Source organism: Acipenser ruthenus, chromosome 23, assembly GCF_902713425.1.
Source record: "Acipenser ruthenus chromosome 23, fAciRut3.2 maternal haplotype, whole genome shotgun sequence".
In the NCBI taxonomy this organism is placed as follows: Eukaryota; Metazoa; Chordata; class Actinopteri; order Acipenseriformes; family Acipenseridae; genus Acipenser; species Acipenser ruthenus.
This window is the reverse complement of record NC_081211.1, coordinates 11985152-12003576: the sequence shown is the minus strand read 5'-3', so window position 1 is coordinate 12003576 and position 18425 is coordinate 11985152. Positions and strand designations below refer to the sequence as shown.

Below are 18425 nucleotides of genomic sequence, written 5' to 3'. Positions count from 1 at the left end.
AGGCTGAATATTATTATTATTATTATTATTATTATTATTATTTACTTCTTAGCAGACGCCCTTATCCAGGGCGACTTACAATCGCAAGCAAATACAAATACATTCAAGTGTTACAATACAAGTCATACAATAAGAGCAAGAATAGATTCAATTCTTTTAGCCTGTAACATGCCTTTTAAACCTGGGATATTTCTGGTTGCTCTTCTTTGCACTCTCTCTAGAGCTGCAATATCCTTTTTGCAGAGAGGTGATCAGAACTGATCACAATATTCTAGGTAAGGTCTTACTAATGCATTGTAAAGTTTTACAATTGGATCGTGGTCTCAGGCTGGGATGCGGACCATTGAGAACAGTACAAACGATTTATTACTGGAAGTGGCTTACATGAGAAATGCCCTCGTTTAACATGCTAGGATGATCGACTTCAGCATTCTCCAACTGCTGTTTACATTTTCTAACACTGTTACGAGGACGAATACAAAGTTTGACGCTTTCCTTGTAAGTGGGGGTAAACACAAGTTATTTTCAGATGTAATGCCTTTTTTTAAGCTCAATCTAGTCCTGCGTAGTGCAAATAACATGCCTATATTTTTATATTAGTCAAGCCCTATTTAAAGTGTTCTTAAATTGTTTTAACATTAGCAATGATCCATTTGAAATGTGCCTATTGATTTAAACAACTGAACAATTTTAGGCTTGATGGTTTCTTTTTTCCGCGTTTCTACCAGTATGAGATACGCACTCAGAATGTGTCCCCTTCCTTCAACAATCCACCGACTGAAGATTGGAGTGGTCATCAGTAGCAGCGAGCAGGTGCCCAAAAACAACACTCATTGTCAGCTCGTTGCTGAGAAGAAAACACTCCCGCTCCTCCTGGGGGATACCGAGACCAATCCCTTCAAAACATGTTTCACTCTAGAAATGATCCTTGCAAATATAGTCTTAACTTGTATTGGCAGACCGTCACCCCCAACTGGCAAGCTCAATTCATGTGATACAACGACTGGGCAAAAACGAGGTGTTACATTAACAATACAAACTAACTTGAGACAGCCAAGCCGTTAAAGCATACGTTAAGTTTGTCGTGTGATACAAAAGCAAGTTTTATCATTTTTGCATTGCCTGTCTCGTCAAACAAGCTCGAGCCACAGCACACAGCGCTGCTGCAGCGGGACATAGAGGTGGATTTTAAAGCGACTGAATCAACGAGCTTGAGACTACTTTTTGAAGAAATTGAAAACATACATCTAGTCGAAATATTTTCTATTTTGTTAATGAATTTATTTTTTGAATTTGCAAATCAGTTCAGTTTATATTTTAGAAAAACTACGTTGCTAACAGAAGAAAAACAAGCTAGCAGAGGATGGTTTCGATCCAGCGACCTCTGGGTTATGGGCCCAGCACGCTTCCGCTGCGCCACTCTGCTACAGTTGCCTCAAGACTGAATTACCAAGCAGAAGAAAAAAAAACTGAACTCATCGTTTTAACCAGACACACGGCAGTGGCCGGGCCGAACCATAGAAACGTTGCAAATCAGAGAGAACCGTTTTCTTTCCTCAAAAATACCTTATGGAAAATATGCAGCTTTTCTGCCCACTTTGATCACGGGCAGTTTTATTCCCCAGTCTCGGCTGCCAATTCCAATATTCCGTCTCTCTAAAGCATCGTAAATCGTGGAAAGCACTCTTTGTTGAAAATTACACTGAAGACTTCTTTTGTTCGACCAGGCTTACAATGAGATATTGTCTTGTTTTTAAGTAGATTTTGTGAATCGCATATGGGGCGCTATAGAAAATATTTAAGATTCATTGATTTAATGTTAGCCTGCGTTCGGTCTGGGAAGTTTAATTTTTAAAGACAACGCCGAAGGGTCTGATAAATGACATTGTAATTATTTGAGATGCATGTAGACAATAATGTAGGAGCACCGACACAGTTCTGCCTAGGTTCCATAGTGTAGTGATTATCACGTCTGCTTTACACGCAGAAGGCCCTGGGTGCTATCCCCAGTAGAACCATTGCCGCATGTTTTTAAATTACTGGTCAAGACAAAGTCTCTTTGTGGTTGGCCGATCATTAAATTGCGGATGTAAGTTCCTGGTCCCATCGTATAAGTAAGACAGTTTATTCACAAATAATTACATACACTTTTGTTTATGTTTCTTTTGTTGATAAATTAACCCAATACATTATTGCATTCCGCCACGTCATTAGATGAGCAAAGCCTCTTTGTGCCAGTGCGCATTCAGAGGAGACGCGCTGAGAGAATCCTTCTTCTGTGTCACTCAGTACTGCCAGCTTTCCCCCGTTGGTGATATATTGCTCAGCATAGCTGCTTTCCAAGAATTTGAACCGAAACGATTCACAGCCAGTACAACTGTGTTTATGCCTACGTTTCAATTAATGAACATTATAAATGCAAATCGCACTGTTTTATGTTTTCTTTACTTTTAAAGCTGAGAATCAAACACACTTCCGACAGCTTTATAGCCCTGCTGGCTACGAACACATATTGAGTCGGCTGTTTCCCATGACGCTAGTGATAGTGGGTGTTTTCCTAGTAACAGCGTCGGCATTACCATGCGTTTGGCATGCTTGCTGTGCACTCTACCATTGCATAACAAGAACACACACTGGCAGGATTTCGTGGCACAACGGTAGCGCGTCTGACTCCAGATCAGAAGGTTGCGTCTGCAAATCACGTCGAGGTCAAATTCTTTGTTTCTATTCCACACTATTTCATCTTTTAACGTGTTTGGATTTCAATGTTTCCGGGCGTTTATTTATACAATTTAGCCTACACAACATATTGATTGTATAGCGATCAAACAAAGATATGGTATTAACAATACAAACTAACTTGAGACAGCCTAACCGTTAAAGCATACCTTAAGTTTGTCGTGTGATACAAAAGCAAGTATTATCATTTTTGATTGTTCAATTTATTTTTGAATTTGCAAATGGCACATTGCCAATAAAAAAAAAATATAGAACATCTGAATCGCTCTTATCAAGCAGCGATGTAGCCTATGAGAATCGCTGCCACAATACCAGGGGAATTAGCTCAAATGATAGCGCAAGAAGTACCAGGATCGATGTCCGCGTTCTCCAAATAGTTTTAATGTATCTACGTATTTAGTCCCAATGCATCATGGAGAGAAATGCAAAGTGTGACAATTCTTTGTAACAGAGAAGCCCGCCCTATATGTATTTTAAAGCACAGTCTGCTAATTTATTCTTTGTAACAGAGAAGCCCGCCCTATATGTATTTTAAAGCACAGTCTGCTAATTTGTAACATTCCCCAAACTGAAAAAGTGCAGTGCGCCCTCCGTCGTATGTCTTCCGAGAAGCACAAAGGGAGATTTAATGTATTTTTTTAGCAATGGATCACGCCTCATTTGCATTGCCTGCCTTCCTCCTTTGCAGTGTAAAGTATGTCAAATGTGTTCTTAAAATCTGATGAAGATTCCCATTTGAACCGTAAGTATTTGGTTTCCATTGTAGCTATTTACACACACTGCTGTGTTGGACCCCCAGTGTGTTATCTAACAAAATGACGTATGTTGTGCTGCCATAATGGATTACATAGACTTTCCTGCCCCGTGTTGCTTTCTTCTTAGATGTGGTTTCAGGTTCGGCTGAGTTCTGCTCCCTCGATCAGGTTCTGCAGCATCTCGCCTTGCTAATCACTCCCGTATGCTTTAGAAGTCGAGCAGGTTGGTCTCTGTGGCGCAATCGGTTAGCGCGTTCGGCTGTTAACCGGAAGGTTGGTGGTTCAAGCCCACCCAGGGACGATGCTTTTTGAATTTCTTAATCACATTAGAAAATGGCACTAGTACGTTGTTATTTCCTCCAATTACAATGAAGAAAAAAATGTGCTCTGTTTTTAGTTCAAAATAATACAAAACAAAACAAAATGTCTTGGTGTTTGCCGAAACCCGGGATCGAAACAGGGACCTTTAGATCTTCAGGCTAACGCTCTCCCAACTGAGCTATTTCGGCTTGACAGGACTGCGTTTTCAAGATAGCATTCTTTTTGTCACACCATAAACAACCTAATAGACAAATGCACTTTACAAATGCATTTTGAAACACTTAAGTTTTCTCCCAAATGCGGTTCTCAACAAATGGTTTAGCTTTTGTTCTACTCCTTCCAGAGTAAGACCAAATGGCAAACATCTAGGAAACAGGTAAAGACTGCAACCGGCTGCCTGAATGTGCAGCGCTTGAACTGCCTCAACAAACGCTTAGCTCTACAACGCGTACATTGAAAGTCTATTAACATCTTCAACACAATTATCTGTGTTCCAATAGCGTTTAATCCACAGGGTGATCAATAAAGTGACTGCTGGCTTTGTTAAACAAACAAGACGTTTTCAAGATTCACGCTATGTCTTAACAAGCACAATAGGATAGAGGAACATAAGAACATAAGAAAGTTTCCAAACGAGAGGAGGCCATTCAGCCCATCTTGCTCGTTTGGTTGTTAGTAGCTTATTGATCCCAGACTCTCATCAAACAGCTTCTTGAAGGATCCCAGGGTGTCAGCTTCAACAACATTACTGGGGAGTTGGTTCCAGACCCTCACAATTCCCTGTGTAAAAAAGTGCCTCCTATTTTCTGTTCTGAATGCCCCTTTATGTAATCTCCATTTGTGACGGCTGGTCCTTGTTTCTTTTTTCATGTTAAAAAAGAAGTCCCCTGGGTCGACACTGTCTCTACCTTTTAGGATTTTGAATGTTTGAATCAGATCGCCGCGTAGTCTTCTTTGTTCAAGGCTGAATATTATTATTATTATTATTATTATTATTATTATTTACTTCTTAGCAGACGCCCTTATCCAGGGCGACTTACAATCGCAAGCAAATACAAATACATTCAAGTGTTACAATACAAGTCATACAATAAGAGCAAGAATAGATTCAATTCTTTTAGCCTGTAACATGCCTTTTAAACCTGGGATATTTCTGGTTGCTCTTCTTTGCACTCTCTCTAGAGCTGCAATATCCTTTTTGCAGAGAGGTGATCAGAACTGATCACAATATTCTAGGTAAGGTCTTACTAATGCATTGTAAAGTTTTACAATTGGATCGTGGTCTCAGGCTGGGATGCGGACCATTGAGAACAGTACAAACGATTTATTACTGGAAGTGGCTTACATGAGAAATGCCCTCGTTTAACATGCTAGGATGATCGACTTCAGCATTCTCCAACTGCTGTTTACATTTTCTAACACTGTTACGAGGACGAATACAAAGTTTGACGCTTTCCTTGTAAGTGGGGGTAAACACAAGTTATTTTCAGATGTAATGCCTTTTTTTAAGCTCAATCTAGTCCTGCGTAGTGCAAATAACATGCCTATATTTTTATATTAGTCAAGCCCTATTTAAAGTGTTCTTAAATTGTTTTAACATTAGCAATGATCCATTTGAAATGTGCCTATTGATTTAAACAACTGAACAATTTTAGGCTTGATGGTTTCTTTTTTCCGCGTTTCTACCAGTATGAGATACGCACTCAGAATGTGTCCCCTTCCTTCAACAATCCACCGACTGAAGATTGGAGTGGTCATCAGTAGCAGCGAGCAGGTGCCCAAAAACAACACTCATTGTCAGCTCGTTGCTGAGAAGAAAACACTCCCGCTCCTCCTGGGGGATACCGAGACCAATCCCTTCAAAACATGTTTCACTCTAGAAATGATCCTTGCAAATATAGTCTTAACTTGTATTGGCAGACCGTCACCCCCAACTGGCAAGCTCAATTCATGTGATACAACGACTGGGCAAAAACGAGGTGTTACATTAACAATACAAACTAACTTGAGACAGCCAAGCCGTTAAAGCATACGTTAAGTTTGTCGTGTGATACAAAAGCAAGTTTTATCATTTTTGCATTGCCTGTCTCGTCAAACAAGCTCGAGCCACAGCACACAGCGCTGCTGCAGCGGGACATAGAGGTGGATTTTAAAGCGACTGAATCAACGAGCTTGAGACTACTTTTTGAAGAAATTGAAAACATACATCTAGTCGAAATATTTTCTATTTTGTTAATGAATTTATTTTTTGAATTTGCAAATCAGTTCAGTTTATATTTTAGAAAAACTACGTTGCTAACAGAAGAAAAACAAGCTAGCAGAGGATGGTTTCGATCCAGCGACCTCTGGGTTATGGGCCCAGCACGCTTCCGCTGCGCCACTCTGCTACAGTTGCCTCAAGACTGAATTACCAAGCAGAAGAAAAAAAAACTGAACTCATCGTTTTAACCAGACACACGGCAGTGGCCGGGCCGAACCATAGAAACGTTGCAAATCAGAGAGAACCGTTTTCTTTCCTCAAAAATACCTTATGGAAAATATGCAGCTTTTCTGCCCACTTTGATCACGGGCAGTTTTATTCCCCAGTCTCGGCTGCCAATTCCAATATTCCGTCTCTCTAAAGCATCGTAAATCGTGGAAAGCACTCTTTGTTGAAAATTACACTGAAGACTTCTTTTGTTCGACCAGGCTTACAATGAGATATTGTCTTGTTTTTAAGTAGATTTTGTGAATCGCATATGGGGCGCTATAGAAAATATTTAAGATTCATTGATTTAATGTTAGCCTGCGTTCGGTCTGGGAAGTTTAATTTTTAAAGACAACGCCGAAGGGTCTGATAAATGACATTGTAATTATTTGAGATGCATGTAGACAATAATGTAGGAGCACCGACACAGTTCTGCCTAGGTTCCATAGTGTAGTGATTATCACGTCTGCTTTACACGCAGAAGGCCCTGGGTGCTATCCCCAGTAGAACCATTGCCGCATGTTTTTAAATTACTGGTCAAGACAAAGTCTCTTTGTGGTTGGCCGATCATTAAATTGCGGATGTAAGTTCCTGGTCCCATCGTATAAGTAAGACAGTTTATTCACAAATAATTACATACACTTTTGTTTATGTTTCTTTTGTTGATAAATTAACCCAATACATTATTGCATTCCGCCACGTCATTAGATGAGCAAAGCCTCTTTGTGCCAGTGCGCATTCAGAGGAGACGCGCTGAGAGAATCCTTCTTCTGTGTCACTCAGTACTGCCAGCTTTCCCCCGTTGGTGATATATTGCTCAGCATAGCTGCTTTCCAAGAATTTGAACCGAAACGATTCACAGCCAGTACAACTGTGTTTATGCCTACGTTTCAATTAATGAACATTATAAATGCAAATCGCACTGTTTTATGTTTTCTTTACTTTTAAAGCTGAGAATCAAACACACTTCCGACAGCTTTATAGCCCTGCTGGCTACGAACACATATTGAGTCGGCTGTTTCCCATGACGCTAGTGATAGTGGGTGTTTTCCTAGTAACAGCGTCGGCATTACCATGCGTTTGGCATGCTTGCTGTGCACTCTACCATTGCATAACAAGAACACACACTGGCAGGATTTCGTGGCACAACGGTAGCGCGTCTGACTCCAGATCAGAAGGTTGCGTCTGCAAATCACGTCGAGGTCAAATTCTTTGTTTCTATTCCACACTATTTCATCTTTTAACGTGTTTGGATTTCAATGTTTCCGGGCGTTTATTTATACAATTTAGCCTACACAACATATTGATTGTATAGCGATCAAACAAAGATATGGTATTAACAATACAAACTAACTTGAGACAGCCTAACCGTTAAAGCATACCTTAAGTTTGTCGTGTGATACAAAAGCAAGTATTATCATTTTTGATTGTTCAATTTATTTTTGAATTTGCAAATGGCACATTGCCAATAAAAAAAAAATATAGAACAATCTGAATCGCTCTTATCAAGCAGCGATGTAGCCTATGAGAATCGCTGCCACAATACCAGGGGAATTAGCTCAAATGATAGCGCAAGAAGTACCAGGATCGATGTCCGCGTTCTCCAAATAGTTTTAATGTATCTACGTATTTAGTCCCAATGCATCATGGAGAGAAATGCAAAGTGTGACAATTCTTTGTAACAGAGAAGCCCGCCCTATATGTATTTTAAAGCACAGTCTGCTAATTTATTCTTTGTAACAGAGAAGCCCGCCCTATATGTATTTTAAAGCACAGTCTGCTAATTTGTAACATTCCCCAAACTGAAAAAGTGCAGTGCGCCCTCCGTCGTATGTCTTCCGAGAAGCACAAAGGGAGATTTAATGTATTTTTTTAGCAATGGATCACGCCTCATTTGCATTGCCTGCCTTCCTCCTTTGCAGTGTAAAGTATGTCAAATGTGTTCTTAAAATCTGATGAAGATTCCCATTTGAACCGTAAGTATTTGGTTTCCATTGTAGCTATTTACACACACTGCTGTGTTGGACCCCCAGTGTGTTATCTAACAAAATGACGTATGTTGTGCTGCCATAATGGATTACATAGACTTTCCTGCCCCGTGTTGCTTTCTTCTTAGATGTGGTTTCAGGTTCGGCTTTCTGCTCCCTCGATCAGGTTCTGCAGCATCTCGCCTTGCTAATCACTCCCGTATGCTTTAGAGGTTGAGCAGGTTGGTCTCTGTGGCGCAATCGGTTAGCGCGTTCGGCTGTTAACCGGAAGGTTGGTGGTTCAAGCCCACCCAGGGACGATGCTTTTTGAATTTCTTAATCACATTAGAAAATGGCACTAGTACGTTGTTATTTCCTCCAATTACAATGAAGAAAAAAATGTGCTCTGTTTTTAGTTCAAAATAATACAAAACAAAACAAAATGTCTTGGTGTTTGCCGAAACCCGGGATCGAACCAGGGACCTTTAGATCTTCAGTCTAACGCTCTCCCAACTGAGCTATTTCGGCTTGACAGGTCTGCGTTTTCGAGATAGCATTCTTTTTGTCACACCATAAACAACCTAATAGACAAATGCACTTTACAAATGCATTTTGAAACACTTAAGTTTTCTCCCAAATGCGGTTCTCAACAAATGGTTTAGCTTTTGTTCTACTCCTTCCAGAGTAAGACCAAATGGCAAACATCTAGGAAACAGGTAAAGACTGCAACCGGCTGCCTGAATGTGCAGCGCTTGAACTGCCTCAACAAACGCTTAGCTCTACAACGCGTACATTGAAAGTCTATTAACATCTTCAACACAATTATCTGTGTTCCAATAGCGTTTAATCCACAGGGTGATCAATAAAGTGACTGCTGGCTTTGTTAAACAAACAAGACGTTTTCAAGATTCACGCTATGTCTTAACAAGCACAATAGGATAGAGGAACATAAGAACATAAGAAAGTTTCCAAACGAGAGGAGGCCATTCAGCCCATCTTCCTCGTTTGGTTGTTAGTAGCTTATTGATCCCAGACTCTCATCAAACAGCTTCTTGAAGGATCCCAGGGTGTCAGCTTCAACAACATTACTGGGGAGTTGGTTCCAGACCCTCACAATTCCCTGTGTAAAAAAGTGCCTCCTATTTTCTGTTCTGAATGCCCCTTTATGTAATCTCCATTTGTGACGGCTGGTCCTTGTTTCTTTTTTCATGTTAAAAAAGAAGTCCCCTGGGTCGACACTGTCTCTACCTTTTAGGATTTTGAATGTTTGAATCAGATCGCCGCGTAGTCTTCTTTGTTCAAGGCTGAATATTATTATTATTATTATTATTATTATTATTTAATTCTTAGCAGACGCCCTTATCCAGGGCGACTTACAATCGCAAGCAAATACAAATACATTCAAGTGTTACAATACAAGTCATACAATAAGAGCAAGAATAGATTCAATTCTTTTAGCCTGTAACATGCCTTTTAAACCTGGGATATTTCTGGTTGCTCTTCTTTGCACTCTCTCTAGAGCTGCAATATCCTTTTTGCAGAGAGGTGATCAGAACTGATCACAATATTCTAGGTAAGGTCTTACTAATGCATTGTAAAGTTTTACAATTGGATCGTGGTCTCAGGCTGGGATGCGGACCATTGAGAACAGTACAAACGATCTATTACTGGATGTGGCTTACATGAGAAATGCAAACGTTTAACATGCTAGGATGATCGACTTCAGCATTCTCCAACTGCTGTTTACATTTTCTAACACTGTTACGAGGACGAATACAAAGTTTGACGCTTTCCTTGTAAGTGGGGGTAAACACAAGTTATTTTCAGATGTAATGCCTTTTTTTAAGCTCAATCTAGTCCTGCGTAGTGCAAATAACATGCCTATATTTTTATATTAGTCAAGCCCTATTTAAAGTGTTCTTAAATTGTTTTAACATTAGCAATGATCCATTTGAAATTTGCTTATTGATTTAAACAACTGAACAATTTTAGGCTTGATGGTTTCTTTTTTCCGCGTTTCTACCAGTATGAGATACGCACTCAGAATGTGTCCCCTTCCTTCAACAATCCACCGACTGAAGATTGGAGTGGTCATCAGTAGCAGCGAGCAGGTGCCCAAAAACAACACTCATTGTCAGCTCGTTGCTGAGAAGAAAACACTCCCGCTCCTCCTGGGGGATACCGAGACCAATCCCTTCAAAACATGTTTCACTCTAGAAATGATCCTTGCAAATATAGTCTTAACTTGTATTGGCAGACCGTCACCCCCAACTGGCAAGCTCAATTCATGTGATACAACGACTGGGCAAAAACGAGGTGTTACATTAACAATACAAACTAACTTGAGACAGCCAAGCAGTTAAAGCACACGTTAAGTTTGTCGTGTGATACAAAAGCAAGTTTTATCATTTTTGCATTGCCTGTCTCGTCAAACAAGCTCGAGCCACAGCACACAGCGCTGCTGCAGCGGGACATAGAGGTGGATTTTAAAGCGACTGAATCAACGAGCTTGAGACTACTTTTTGAAGAAATTGAAAACATACATCTAGTCGAAATATTTTCTATTTTGTTAATGAATTTATTTTTTGAATTTGCAAATCAGTTCAGTTTATATTTTAGAAAAACTACTTTGCTAACAAAAGAAAAACAAGCTAGCAGAGGATGGTTTCGATCCATCGACCTCTGGGTTATGGGCCCAGCACGCTTCCGCTGCGCCACTCTGCTACAGTTGCCTGAAGACTGAATTACCAAGCAGAAGAAAAAAAAAACTGAACTCATCGTTTTAACCAGACACACGGCAGTGGCCGGGCCGAACCATAGAAACGTTGCAAATCAGAGAGAACCGTTTTCTTTCCTCAAAAATACCTTATGGAAAATATGCAGCTTTTCTGCCCACTTTGATCACGGGCAGTTTTATTCCCCAGTCTCGGCTGCCAATTCCAATATTCCGTCTCTCTAAAGCATCGTAAATCGTGGAAAGCACTCTTTGTTGAAAATTACACTGAAGACTTCTTTTGTTCGACCAGGCTTACAATGAGATATTGTCTTGTTTTTAAGTAGATTTTGTGAATCGCATATGGGGCGCTATAGAAAATATTTAAGATTCATTGATTTAATGTTAGCCTGCGTTCGGTCTGGGAAGTTTAATTTTTAAAGACAACGCCGAAGGGTCTGATAAATGACATTGTAATTATTTGAGATGCATGTAGACAATAATGTAGGAGCACCGACACAGTTCTGCCTAGGTTCCATAGTGTAGTGATTATCACGTCTGCTTTACACGCAGAAGGCCCTGGGTGCTATCCCCAGTAGAACCATTGCCGCATGTTTTTAAATTACTGGTCAAGACAAAGTCTCTTTGTGGTTGGCCGATCATTAAATTGCGGATGTAAGTTCCTGGTCCCATCGTATAAGTAAGACAGTTTATTCACAAATAATTACATACACTTTTGTTTATGTTTCTTTTGTTGATAAATTAACCCAATACATTATTGCATTCCGCCACGTCATTAGATGAGCAAAGCCTCTTTGTGCCAGTGCGCATTCAGAGGAGACGCGCTGAGAGAATCCTTTTTCTGTGTCACTCAGTACTGCCAGCTTTCCCCCGTTGGTGATATATTGGTCAGCATAGCTGCTTTCCGAGAAATTGACCCGAAACGATTCCCAGCCAGTACAACTGTGTTTATGCCCACGTTTCAATTAATGAACATTATAAAAGCAAATCGCATTGTTTTATGTTTTCTTTACTTTTAAAGCTGAGAATCAAACACACTTCCGACAGCTTCATAGCCCTGCTGGCTACGAACACATATTGAGTCGGCTGTTTCCCATGACGCTAGTGATAGTGAGTGTTTTCCTAGTATCAGCGTCGGCATTACCATGCGTTTGGCATGCTTGCTGTGCACTCTACCATTGCATAACATTAAGAACACCCACCGGCAGGACTTCGTGGCACAACTGTAGCGCGTCTGACTCCAGATCAGAAGGTTGCGTGTGCAAATCACGTCGAGGTCAAATTCTTTGTTTCTATTCCACACTATTTCATCTTTTAACGTGTTTGGATTTCAATGTTTCCGGGCGTTTATTTATACAATTTAGCCTACACAACATATTGATTGTATAGCGATCAAACAAAGATATGGTATTAACAATACAAACTAACTTGAGACAGCCTAGCCGTTAAAGCATACCTTAAGTTTGTCGTGTGATACAAAAGCAAGTATTATCATTTTTGATTGTTCAATTTATTTTTGAATTTGCAAATGGCACATTGCCAATAAAAAAAAAATATAGAACAATCTGAATCGCTCTTATCAAGCAGCGATGTAGCCTATGAGAATCGCTGCCACAATACCAGGGGAATTAGCTCAAATGATAGCGCAAGAAGTACCAGGATCGATGCCCGCGTTCTCCAAATAGTTTTAATGTATCTACGTATTTAGTCCCAATGCATCATGGAGAGAAATTCAAAGTGTGACAATTCTTTGTAACAGAGAAGCCCGCCCTATATGTATTTTAAAGCACAGTCTGCTAATTTATTCTTTGTAACAGAGAAGCCCGCCCTATATGTATTTTAAAGCACAGTCTGCTAATTTGTAACATTCCCCAAACTGAAAAAGTGCAGTGCGCCCTCCGTCGTATGTCTTCCGAGAAGCACAAAGGGAGATTTAATGTATTTTTTTAGCAATGGATCACGCCTCATTTGCATTGCCTGCCTTCCTCCTTTGCAGTGTAAAGTATGTCAAATGTGTTCTTAAAATCTGATGAAGATTCCCATTTGAACCGTAAGTATTTGGTTTCCATTGTAGCTATTTACACACACTGCTGTGTTGGACCCCCAGTGTGTTATCTAACAAAATGACGTATGTTGTGCTGCCATAATGGATTACATAGACTTTCCTGCCCCGTGTTGCTTTCTTCTTAGATGTGGTTTCAGGTTCGGCTGAGTTCTGCTCCCTCGATCAGGTTCTGCAGCATCTCGCCTTGCTAATCACTCCCGTATGCTTTAGAAGTCGAGCAGGTTGGTCTCTGTGGCGCAATCGGTTAGAGCGTTCGGCTGTTAACCGGAAGGTTGGTGGTTCAAGCCCACCCAGGGACGATTCTTTTTGAATTTCTTAATCACATTAGAAAATGGCACTAGTACGTTGTTATTTCCTCCAATTACAATGAAGAAAAAAATGTGCTCTGTTTTTAGTTCAAAATAATACAAAACAAAACAAAATGTCTTGGTGTTTGCCGAAACCCGGGATCGAACCAGGGACCTTTAGATCTTCAGTCTAACGCTCTCCCAACTGAGCTATTTCGGCTTGACAGGACTGCGTTTTCGAGATAGCATTCTTTTTGTCACACCATAAACAACCTAATAGACAAATGCACTTTACAAATGTATTTTGAAACACTTAAGTTTTCTCCCAAATGCGGTTCTCAACAAAATGGTTTAGCTTTTGTTCTACTCCTTCCAGAGTAAGACCAAATGGCAAACATCTAGGAAACAGGTAAAGACTGCAACCGGCTGCCTGAATGTGCAGCGCTTGAACTGCCTCAACAAACGCTTAGCTCTACAACGCGTACATTGAAAGTCTATTAACATCTTCAACACAATTATCTGTGTTCCAATAGCGTTTAATCCACAGGGTGATCAATAAAGTGACTGCTGGCTTTGTTAAACAAACAAGACGTTTTCAAGATTCACGCTATGTCTTAACAAGCACAATAGGATAGAGGAACATAAGAACATAAGAAAGTTTCCAAACGAGAGGAGGCCATTCAGCCCATCTTGCTCGTTTGGTTGTTAGTAGCTTATTGATCCCAGACTCTCATCAAACAGCTTCTTGAAGGATCCCAGGGTGTCAGCTTCAACAACATTACTGGGGAGTTGGTTCCAGACCCTCACAATTCCCTGTGTAAAAAAGTGCCTCCTATTTTCTGTTCTGAATGCCCCTTTATGTAATCTCCATTTGTGACGGCTGGTCCTTGTTTCTTTTTTCATGTTAAAAAAGAAGTCCCCTGGGTCGACACTGTCTCTACCTTTTAGGATTTTGAATGTTTGAATCAGATCGCCGCGTAGTCTTCTTTGTTCAAGGCTGAATATTATTATTATTATTATTATTATTATTATTATTATTATTATTATTATTATTATTATTATTATTATTATTTAATTCTTAGCAGACGCCCTTATCCAGGGCGACTTACAATCGCAAGCAAATACAAATACATTCAAGTGTTACAATACAAGTCATACAATAAGAGCAAGAATAGATTCAATTCTTTTAGCCTGTAACATGCCTTTTAAACCTGGGATATTTCTGGTTGCTCTTCTTTGCACTCTCTCTAGAGCTGCAATATCCTTTTTGCAGAGAGGTGATCAGAACTGATCACAATATTCTAGGTAAGGTCTTACTAATGCATTGTAAAGTTTTACAATTGGATCGTTGTCTCAGGCTGGGATGCGGACCATTGAGAACAGTACAAACGATCTATTACTGGAAGTGGCTTACATGAGAAATGCCCTCGTTTAACATGCTAGGATGATCGACTTCAGCATTCTCCAACTGCTGTTTACATTTTCTAACACTGTTACGAGGACGAATACAAAGTTTGACGCTTTCCTTGTAAGTGGGGGTAAACACAAGTTATTTTCAGATGTAATGGCTTTTTTTAAGCTCAATCTAGTCCTGCGTAGTGCAAATAACATGCCTATATTTTTATATTAGTCAAGCCCTATTTAAAGTGTTCTTAAATTGTTTTAACATTAGCAATGATCCATTTGAAATGTGCTTATTGATTTAAACAACTGAACAATTTTAGGCTTGATGGTTTCTTTTTTCCGCGTTTCTACCAGTATGAGATACGCACTCAGAATGTGTCCCCTTCCTTCAACAATCCACCGACTGAAGATTGGAGTGGTCATCAGTAGCAGCGAGCATGTGCCCAAAAACAACACTCATTGTCAGCTCGTTGCTGAGAAGAAAACACTCCCGCTCCTCCTGGGGGATACCGAGACCAATCCCTTCAAAACATGTTTCACTCTAGAAATGATCCTTGCAAATATAGTCTTAACTTGTATTGGCAGACCGTCACCTCCAACTGGCAAGCTCAATTCATGTGATACAACGACTGGGCAAAAACGAGGTGTTACATTAACAATACAAACTAACTTGAGACAGTCAAGCCGTTAAAGCATACGTTAAGTTTGTCGTGTGATACAAAAGCAAGTTTTATCATTTTTGCATTGCCTGTCTCATCAAACAAGCTCGAGCCACAGCACACAGCGCTGCTGCAGCGGGACATAGAGGTGGATTTTAAAGCGACTGAAGCAACGAGCTTGAGACTACTTTTTGAAGAAATTGAAAACCTACATCTAGTCGAAATATTTTCTATTTTGTTAATGAATTTATTTTTTGAATTTGCAAATCAGTTCAGTTTATATTTTAGAAAAACTACTTTGCTAACAGAAGAAAAACAAGCTAGCAGAGGATGGTTTCGTTCCATCGACCTCTGGGTTATGGGCCCAGCACGCTTCCGCTGCGCCACTCTGCTACAGTTACCTCAAGACTGAATTACCAAGCAGAAGAAAAAAAAAACTGAACTCATCGTTTTAACCAGACACACGGCAGTGGCCGGGCCGAACCATAGAAACGTTGCAAATCAGAGAGAACCGTTTTCTTTCCTCAAAAATACCTTATGGAAAATATGCAGCTTTTCTGCCCACTTTGATCACGGGCAGTTTTATTCCCCAGTCTCGGCTGCCAATTCCAATATTCCGTCTCTCTAAAGCATCGTAAATCGTGGAAAGCACTCTTTGTTGAAAATTACACTGAAGACTTCTTTTGTTCGACCAGGCTTACAATGAGATATTGTCTTGTTTTTAAGTAGATTTTGTGAATCGCATATGGGGCGCTATAGAAAATATTTAAGATTCATTGATTTAATGTTAGCCTGCGTTCGGTCTGGGAAGTTTAATTTTTAAAGACAACGCCGAAGGGTCTGATAAATGACATTGTAATTATTTGAGATGCATGTAGACAATAATTTAGGAGCACCGACACAGTTCTGCCTAGGTTCCATAGTGTAGTGACTATCACGTCTACTTTACACGCAGAAGGCCCTGGGTGCTATCCCCAGTAGAACCATTGCCGCATGTTTTTAAATTACTGGTCAAGACAAAGTCTCTTTGTGGTTGGCCGATCATTAAATTGCGGATGTAAGTTCCTGGTCCCATCGTATAAGTAAGACAGTTTATTCACAAATAATTACATACACTTTTGTTTATGTTTCTTTTGTTGATAAATTGACCCAATACATTATTGCATTCCGCCACGTCATTAGATGAGCAAAGCCTCTTTGTGCCAGTGCGCATTCAGAGGAGACGCGCTGAGAGAATCCTTCTTCTGTGTCACTCAGTACTGCCAGCTTCCCCCGTTGGTGATATATTGGTCAGCATAGCTGCTTTCCGAGAAATTGACTTGAAACGATTCCCAGCCAGTACAACTGTGTTTATGCCTACGTTTCAATTAATGAACATTATAAAAGCAAATCGCATTGTTTTATGTTTTCTTTACTTTTAAAGCTGAGAATCAAACACACTTCCGACAGCTTCATAGCCCTGCTGGCTACGAACACATATTGAGTCGGCTGTTTCCCATGACGCTAGTGATAGTGAGTGTTTTCCTAGTATCAGCGTCGGCATTACCATGCGTTTGGCATGCTTGCTGTGCACTCTACCATTGCATAACAAGAACACACACTGGCAGGACTTCGTGGCACAACGGTAGCGCGTCTGACTCCTGATCAGAAGGTTGCGTCTGCAAATCACGTCGAGGTCAAATTCTTTGTTTCTATTCCACACTATTTCATCTTTTAACGTGTTTGGATTTCAATGTTTCCGGGCGTTTATTTATACAATTTAGCCTACACAACATATTGATTGTATAGCGATCAAACAAAGATATGGTATTAACAATACAAACTAACTTGAGACAGCCTAACCGTTAAAGCATACCTTAAGTTTGTCGTGTGATACAAAAGCAAGTATTATCATTTTTGATTGTTCAATTTATTTTTGAATTTGCAAATGGCACATTGCCAATAAAAAAAAAATATAGAACAATCTGAATCGCTCTTATCAAGCAGCGATGTAGCCTATGAGAATCGCTGCCACAATACCAGGGGAATTAGCTCAAATGATAGCGCAAGAAGTACCAGGATCGATGCCCGCGTTCTCCAAATAGTTTTAATGTATCTACGTATTTAGTCCCAATGCATCATGGAGAGAAATGCAAAGTGTGACAATTCTTTGTAACAGAGAAGCCCGCCCTATATGTATTTTAAAGCACAGTCTGCTAATTTATTCTTTGTAACAGAGAAGCCCGCCCTATATGTATTTTAAAGCACAGTCTGCTAATTTGTAACATTCCCCAAACTGAAAAAGTGCAGTGCACCCTCCGTCGTATGTCTTCCGAGAAGCACAAAGGGAGATTTAATGTATTAAATTATTTAATGATCACGCCTCATTTGCATTGCCTGCCTTCCTCCTTTGCAGTGTAAAGTATGTCAAATGTGTTCTTAAAATCTGATGAAGATTCCCATTTGAACCGTAAGTATTTGGTTTCCATTGTAGCTATTTACACACACTGCTGTGTTGGACCCCCAGTGTGTTATCTAACAAAATGACGTATGTTGTGCTGCCATAATGGATTACATAGACTTTCCTGCCCCGTGTTGCTTTCTTCTTAGATGTGGTTTCAGGTTCGGCTGAGTTCTGCTCCCTCGATCAGGTTCTGCAGCATCTCGCCTTGCTAATCACTCCCGTATGCTTTACAGGTCGAACAGGTTGGTCTCTGTGGCGCAATCGGTTAGCGCGTTCGGCTGTTAACCGGAAGGTTGGTGGTTCAAGCCCACCCAGGGACGATGCTTTTTGAATTTCTTAATCACATTAGAAAATGGCACTAATACGTTGTTATTTCAGTTCAGTTTATATTTTAGAAAAACTACTTTGCTAACAGAAGAAAAACAAGCTAGCAGAGGATGGACTCGATTCATCGACCTCTGGGTTATGGGCCCAGCACGCTTCCGCTGCGCCACTCTGCGACAGCTGTCTCATGACTGAGTTACCAAGCAGAAGAAAAAAAGTACTGAATGGAAGCTGCGATGTAGCCTATGAGAATCGCTGCC

General features: G+C 40.3%; 9 non-coding genes across 9 annotated transcripts; 3 read left to right on the top strand and 6 right to left on the bottom strand.

The window, feature by feature from the left end:
• Positions 1-737: 737 nt before the first annotated feature.
• On the bottom strand, positions 738-944 carry LOC131699788 (small nucleolar RNA U3). Its single transcript, XR_009308323.1, has one exon. It is a non-coding gene; the product is annotated as a small nucleolar RNA U3 (small nucleolar RNA).
• A 2777-nt stretch (positions 945-3721) lies between these two features.
• On the top strand, positions 3722-3795 carry trnan-guu (transfer RNA asparagine (anticodon GUU)). Its single transcript has one exon. It is a non-coding gene; the product is annotated as a tRNA-Asn (tRNA).
• Positions 3796-5513: 1718 nt separating this feature from the next.
• Positions 5514-5720, bottom strand: LOC131699787 (small nucleolar RNA U3). The gene has a single exon (XR_009308322.1). It is a non-coding gene; the product is annotated as a small nucleolar RNA U3 (small nucleolar RNA).
• Positions 5721-8495: 2775 nt separating this feature from the next.
• trnan-guu (transfer RNA asparagine (anticodon GUU)) lies at positions 8496-8569 on the top strand. Its single transcript has one exon. It is a non-coding gene; the product is annotated as a tRNA-Asn (tRNA).
• Positions 8570-8704: 135 nt separating this feature from the next.
• Positions 8705-8777, bottom strand: trnaf-gaa (transfer RNA phenylalanine (anticodon GAA)). Its single transcript has one exon. It is a non-coding gene; the product is annotated as a tRNA-Phe (tRNA).
• Positions 8778-10284: 1507 nt separating this feature from the next.
• LOC131699786 (small nucleolar RNA U3) lies at positions 10285-10491 on the bottom strand. Its single transcript, XR_009308321.1, has one exon. It is a non-coding gene; the product is annotated as a small nucleolar RNA U3 (small nucleolar RNA).
• A 2991-nt stretch (positions 10492-13482) lies between these two features.
• On the bottom strand, positions 13483-13555 carry trnaf-gaa (transfer RNA phenylalanine (anticodon GAA)). The gene has a single exon. It is a non-coding gene; the product is annotated as a tRNA-Phe (tRNA).
• Positions 13556-15102: 1547 nt separating this feature from the next.
• Positions 15103-15309, bottom strand: LOC131699808 (small nucleolar RNA U3). The gene has a single exon (XR_009308343.1). It is a non-coding gene; the product is annotated as a small nucleolar RNA U3 (small nucleolar RNA).
• Positions 15310-18087: 2778 nt separating this feature from the next.
• trnan-guu (transfer RNA asparagine (anticodon GUU)) lies at positions 18088-18161 on the top strand. Its single transcript has one exon. It is a non-coding gene; the product is annotated as a tRNA-Asn (tRNA).
• Positions 18162-18425: the final 264 nt, after the last annotated feature.